The following is a 7,387-nucleotide window of genomic DNA, read 5'->3' on the forward strand; positions in this document are numbered from 1 at the left end:
CTCACTGTACAGTGAACACACCAATAATTACTTTTATTTGAATCATACTCATTGAATGAAAACCTGATCTGCAGTGTGTGTGCAGCGTATGTGTGCAGAGCAGGTTGTCAATCAAAATGCCAGGGAGTGATTACAGCTGCGCTCACTGTACAGTGATTAACTGCTCCCTGCACCACCCCGACGGCTGGAAACAAGCAGCTGTAAGGAGAATAAAAAACTTAATTATTTCTCTCCAGCTGCTGCACCAGTAAGTTGGCTACTGTGGGGTATTGTCAAGAGGAATCTATGGGGTATTGTCAAGAGGAAGATGAGAGACACCAGACCCAACAATGCAGATGAGCAATAGGCTGCTAACAAAGCAACCTGGGCTTCCATAACATCTCAGCAGTGCCATAGGCTGATCGCCTCCATGCCACGCCGCATTGATGCAATAATTGATGCCAAAGGAGCCCCGACCAAGTATTGAGTGCATTTACTGAGCGTACATTTCAGTAGGCCAACATTTCTGATTTTAAAATCATTTTTTTTTTCAAGCTGGTATTATAAAGTGTTCTAATTTGCTGAGATAATGACTTTTGAGCTTTCACTGGCTGTAAGCCATAATCATCAACATTAACAGAAATAAACACATGAAATAGATCACTCTGTAATGACTATATAATATATGAGTTTCACTTTTTGTATTGAGGAAGCAAAATAAATTAACTATGAACTGCTAGTAGCCAAACACCTTCATTTTTTGGCCACTCTAATATGCTGTGGTTACATAGGTTTACCAATGTAAAATATTATTAAATTGACTCATATCATTTATAGGATAAAAGCAAAATTTACCAGAAGAGTTAATAACCCCTCACCACCTTGCGATTTTCTATTTTGCGCTTTCCTTTTTTGATTCCCTTCTTCCAAGAGCCATAACTTTATTTTTCCAATAATATGGCCATTTTATGGCTTGTTTTTTGCAGGACGAGTTGTACTTTTGAATGACACCATTGATTTTACCACATAGCATACTGGAAAACTGGAAGAATATTTCAATATTTGGAATTGCAAAAAAAGTGCAATTACACAATTGTTTTTTTATTATTTACCAGGTCCACTAAATGCTAAAACTGAAGGGCCATTATGATTCTACAGGTCAGTACAAATACGCAGATACCAAACACGTATAAGTTCTTTTTTATTTAAATAGTGAAAAAAAATTCCGAAATTCATAAGAAATTTTTTTCTGTCTATGTAGCTAATTTCCAAGACCCATATAGTCTCTATTTTTCAGGATCTGGGACTGGGTGATGGCTTTTTTTTTTTTAACGCTATTTACCAAGTGGATTAATTTTCTTCTGCTTTTGATAAATCAGACATTTCTGAAAGCAGCGATACCAAATATGTTTTATTTATTTTTTAAATTTTTTTTTAACTTACTGGCTTCAATAATCTCCTAGGAGACTTGAAGCTGTGATGATTTGATTGCCTATGCTACAGATAACAGGGCTTCAGCACTGAAATGTGTAGCAGAAATCACAATCATATGAGATTCACAATGACAGGCAGGGGTGTATTCTGCAGACCCCTGGATGTCATGACATCGGCGCCCCGTGATCACATGACTGGGACCCAATGGGTGGGATGTGTAATATTCTTCTTGCCGGTATGTGAAAAATGTCACTGTCAGTGATTGAAAGTGGCAGGTAACTGGTTACCAGCCACGGGTGAATCTCAGATCCACCTGCGGCTGTTAGAGGTGCATGCCAGCTAATAAGATCACCTGTCATGTACAGGGAAAGATGCGTGGTCAGTGTCGGAACCCACATCAAAGGCAGAGACACGACCTTGGACGTACTTATATGTCCAAGGTCGTGAGGGAATTAAGCTCCATGTATTCTATCACTGAATTAAATGAAGATTATTGACAGAAAAGAGATTTGCATCATTGTCTTTCAGTCCTGAGGTGTTGCCTACAAATGCCATAACATATTCATGTTCTCCCCATGTTTGCTTGGATTCTCTCCAAAACCACCAACATACACTAACAGATTGATGGGATCCTTATGAAATTTTCACTATTATAAGTGGGAAAGAGTTTGCACTCTAATGAAAGTAATTACAATCTGTAGAGTCCTGTTAGCAATATATATATATACATAATTAGTATGTTATTATGTAGTAATGTTCCAATGAGTATTGTATCATACACCATAGCTCTAGGTGAAGGATATTGTGGTGAAACATACCTTATTTCTCATTTCTGATAAAATCTTGTAGTTACCCTGGTAAATCTAAAAGTGGGTCAGCACACACGATGATAAGATTGCTGTGGTGAATGTTCTTTATGATCATAGGTTTTTTTGTGGTAAATGTTCTGTTTATGGTTGGATCTTACTACCTTAAGCAATAAGTTTTAACTTGAATTGAATACCTTGGGAAAAAAAATGTTAAAAAAATCTGGGTCGCCTATAGAGATGAGCAAAATCTTTGTATTTTCAGAAAAAAACTTGTAATGTCTTAAGTGTGGAATTTTGAATTTACTTTCTATTTCTTTTTCAATCTGATACGGTCATTGCCTTTCCATTGGCTCCTCAAGTAATGATGCTTTCATGTGATCAAGCCTTTCCACCACCCACGTAAGTTTGACAGCATATGTATGTGTATATAAAAACACAAATGCTGCCAGAAATAATTTATCCAAGGTTAAACCCTCTCTGTCATATCATCCAAAATGAAGATAAGCTATTTGCTTTTCTTGAGCTGCTTTTTTTATCTCTCTATCTATGATGTCAGAGGGAATGTTAAAATTATAATAGAGGAATTCCAAGAACACTTCAAAACATTTGTGAGCCAGAAGCCATCTAACTTGGTAAGTACAATGATCAGGCTTTTAGAACATCATTTTACTGCTTTGTGTTAGAATTACATATTAATATTATAGTTAACATTGATATTTTAGAGTTCTTAGCATTGAATATTATATTATATTTTTACCATTCTGATTTTTTTTGTACTTTCAGAGCTGCATTGATTTTCTAAAGAATTTAAATCACCCGGTAAGTCTAATTTGACTTAATCACAAAACCTATAATATATATATTTTGCTTAGTCATTAAAAGCAATTAAATATTGAGTTTTTGACAAAATTAATGATTTCTCGTTGAATATAAAGTTTTTCTTTTTTTGTGAGCTATAGTACATGCCAGAACATGAAGTAACAGTACTGTACCGCAAAGTGGCTGCGTAGGAATTAGGATATCGTGTTGTATGTTTGTCATAACAAAATGACCAAATCAGAGCTCCACCAAAGAGGAAATGGTGATGTTATCTGTCACACCAGGGCTGAGGAAGCAAAAGTCTGTGGAACACCAGTTACAACACTTCTGTGTTAGTAATGTGGAGATGACTACTACTCTCTAGGATATGGGAATTTTTTTTGCAAGTACACTTAACATGCACAGTATAAAGAACTTCTCTTATCGAAACTATTTTTTTTTTGTTTATTTCAATTAGTGCCCATGTGCCATCAAGCAGCTGACGAATATTCAAGACTTCCTCCAAAACCACAACTCTACTGAAGCTGTCATGATGAAAAAGAATCTTCAAGCCTTAGCAGAGTTCATAAAATCGGACAAATCAACAGCTCAAACCTCGCGATCAGGCAGACGGGTATGTTCTATGTTCGGAGATTAAAGATGATCTGCATATTTTAGCATAAAGTATATAAGTATATATATTATGCCGTATGTCAAGTTGACCCTAATGTCATTGTTTCAATGAGTTTATATTAATTGTACATATTATTCATTATTTCATATATTATTATTATTATTATTTCCCAATTGGTAATATTTCCATAAAAAATTTTTAATTCACATGAGACTTTCTTAGAAAAAATAATAGTGCTAAATTAGATAGGAAGCTATGGACCTAAAATATGCAATATTGGTCTTATATATCAATAGATCAGAGAAAATTATTCCCTGCTAACAGCAATCCAATAGTGTATAGCTTCATTTGTATTGCAGTTAAAAAAATGACTGGTTGATGCCAGTATCAACCAGTCATTTTTTGTAACTGCATGGTCACTTTTCTTGAGAATATTGAAAGATAAGTTTGTAGATAATAAACGGGGTCAAAATTAGTTGAATTTTCATTAGTTAACCGAGAACTAGTATAATAATGTTGGTAATGCTTATATTTTCATTGTGTCATTTCTATATTCAGAAGGTATTCAGTAATGAAATGGTTAATAGAGAAATAAAAGTGCATAAATTAAATTATTAAAGTGTTCCAATGTACTGTTACTGTAAAGGTTCCATACACCCTAGATAGCTGTAGGCCAACCACCATCTCTCCCAACACACCTGAGAACTGATGTGAGGGGAGTGGAGAAAGCCACTGCTAGACCCCGTTGTCACCGACTTATCTCCCGAGAACAAAAAAGGTATTAGGCACTTGAATTGAAAATACATAATCCTACTCTTGGCTGACATCGTCTCTCAGGAGAGAGTTAAGATGCCGCAATGCAATTTAAATGGTTGGTCACTTCTGCCAAAAGTGGCTTTGTCCAACTTTTGTGTGCATGGGGGTCTTGTTCCAACAGTAAATCTGAACAAAGACATTGAAAAGTGAGAGTGGTCAGAAATGTTCATCTTTATTTTAATATAGCATATATTAACCATCATTCACATGTTTTATCATACAGTTTAAAACAAAAAGTGTGTAGGCAGAAAACTCCATGAGTAAAACTTAAACGTTAAGCGTTAGATACATAAAAACATAATTGATTTTATGTACCTGGGGAATTTATTGTATTTTCTTAGAACTGTTGACTTAATGAATATTTGCTTGCTTTAATACATGGAGCTTATTGCATTGTTATCATAAGAATGAGATCGACACTGGGGAAATTTGACCTTTTATGCAGCTTTGATTATGTAGCTATTAGGGCAAGTATACATGTTTTAACTGAGAAATGACCAATTGGCACCCTTAAGTGGTAGACTGGTCCATAATTGACCCTGTAATCACGCTTATAAATAGCAGTGCAGAATCCAAAAATGCAAAAGGAGAAAATTGTCAGAAACATTTTGACTCCCCTTAAAGGTGGCAAAGATGATTTATTACCTTTTCTGTGCTTGATCGCTCAGCACACAATGTTCATAGAGCCATAACATGCTTTACTTTATCTTAGTACAGTCTTATTCTATTTCTGTTTTTTTAGAGGAATGAAAACTTGGAGTCTGAAAATTGCACTTGAATTTTTTTTCAATAACAGTAAAAAGAGGGATACACATAATAAAAAGCATGCAAAAAAACTCTAGAAAAGTGCGTAAAACTTGTTCAAGCTAACGAGGATTGGGTTATAGATGTTAAGCCCACATGCAATGAATAGAGAAAAACTAAGTGTGTCTGGTCATGTAAAAAGAAAAAACATACCCTGGTACTCATGTGGTTAAGCAATTCAGTTTAGGGAATTTCTTGAATAAACATCAAGATTACAAGTAAGTGTTAGGTCAAAAAGGCAGCCTGCCATAGTACACACTTCTGCTAATGTCAACAGAAGTGGAATGTGCCTGTCTAAAATATGCAAAGTAACAATGAAGATAAAGCACAGGAAGATAATCAAGATTCTAATAGTGCTCTGCTAGATAATTATATGAAAGACAGTTAAGGCCCCTTTACATTTAGCGATGCACCAGCGATCCGACCAGCGATCCGACCCGGTCAGGATCGCTGGTGCATCGCTAAATGATCGCTAGTGAGCTGTCACACAGGCAGACCTCACAGCGATGCAGCAGCGGCACAGCGCACGATACTCACCTTTCACACACAGCGATCCTGACGTCCTCTCGTCCGCGTCCACGCGTCTCTCGTCGGCGCCAGCAGGAAGCCCAGCAGGAAGCTGATGACGAGAAATGGAGCCGGACGTTGTCGCGCGATCAGCGATGGACAGCGGGGGAGCCAGTCGGAGGTAAGTATCACACATAGCGATATCGCTAGCAATATCGCTATAACGTCACAAAATTGTCACACTAGCGATATCGCTATGTGTAAAACCCCCTTTAAACAGAGTGAAAGAGAGATCAATAGATAGATAGACAGATTGATATATATGGGATAGATATATAGATCAATACATAGATACATAGATAGATATGGGATAGAAAGCTTTTTGTGAATGTGTTGCACATTAACATTAAGTCAAATAATGTTATGTCAATTTGATTTGTAATGCAAAGAGTAAAGTAAGAAGCATAAAAAAAATAAAAGCGCTAAAATTCTGGAGACAATAATTGTGAATAACTAATACAAAGTATAGGTGACAACTAGTGGATAAGTGGAGGTCCAACTGCTGGGACTCCCACCTATCCCAAGAACGGGGCTCAGTAATGCCCCAACAGAATGTAGTGGCGACTACGAATGTTCAATCATTTGCAATGTTCATTTTAATGGGACATATCAGATCCTCATTCTTGGGACCGTTGGTGGTGGTGGTGGTGGTGAAAGTCTACTCAGACTCACCAATTCACAAGTTATCACCTTTCCTCTAGAAAGATAACTTTTTTAATGATGGTAATAATCTTTTAAGTAAATTCTATATGGTTTCATAGGCCATCACTGCAATAATGACATCTTGAAACCTTTGTCCTTATAAATGTCTGTTTCTATTGTATGTAACCGAAATGGGAACATTACATATTTCTTAGTGTAATAAAAGTACTTGATAGCTGTCAGTCCACCTATTTACTCTTCATCTAGTATTCTGAGAAATTAAATGTTCTCTTAGCAAGCCTTAAAATAAAGTGAATGAATAAAACACCTTATTTTATATTTTTTCTTCCTCTTTTCATTCATTTTTTACTTCTATTTATCAATCTAGGAAGAATGCAAGTTTTTGTGCTGGAATCCCAAGAACACAACAAGAAAAGTAGAAGATTTTTTTGGAAGCCTCCATAAAAGAAAGTGTTTCAAAGATTCAAGATAATAAATAATGTTTACGGTGTATGATAACATGAATGGTACAAAACAGCTCTAGTTTAAATATTAAGTGTTTTCATCATATTCCTCTTTACCCTGTGGAAACTTGACTGGTTAATATTTTTTGATTTTTTAAAAATCTTTTGGAACCTTTGTTTCATAATGAAACATATTGTATTATCACAGAAATATTAAATAATAGGTTATAAAAGTGTGAAGAAAGGGGTTGCCTCATGTAGACAACCTCTTTATGAATAAAGTTGAGACTGGAGATCAACCGATAACTGATTGCCATAGCAATAACGTTATTATATATCGTTATATATATATAAAATAATAATATTAGATCTGCAAAGTAATTTCCAGCAAACAAAATTGTGTAAAATTATCCATCACTGTTCATCTAGCACTAAAAGAA

At 35.5% G+C, this 7,387-nt stretch overlaps 1 long non-coding RNA gene across 1 annotated transcript; it reads left to right on the forward strand.

The window, feature by feature from the left end:
- The first annotated feature begins 3,004 nt into the window (after positions 1-3,004).
- Positions 3,005-7,157, forward strand: LOC141082362 (uncharacterized). Its single transcript, XR_012230543.1, has 3 exons — positions 3,005-3,041; positions 3,499-3,654; positions 6,872-7,157. It is a non-coding gene; the product is annotated as an uncharacterized lncRNA (long non-coding RNA).
- The last annotated feature ends 230 nt before the right edge of the window (positions 7,158-7,387 follow it).

This window comes from Dendrobates tinctorius, unplaced genomic scaffold (assembly GCF_039654945.1).
Source record: "Dendrobates tinctorius isolate UK_male_01 unplaced genomic scaffold, ASM3965494v1 ptg000001l, whole genome shotgun sequence".
Classification (NCBI taxonomy): domain Eukaryota; kingdom Metazoa; phylum Chordata; class Amphibia; order Anura; family Dendrobatidae; genus Dendrobates; species Dendrobates tinctorius.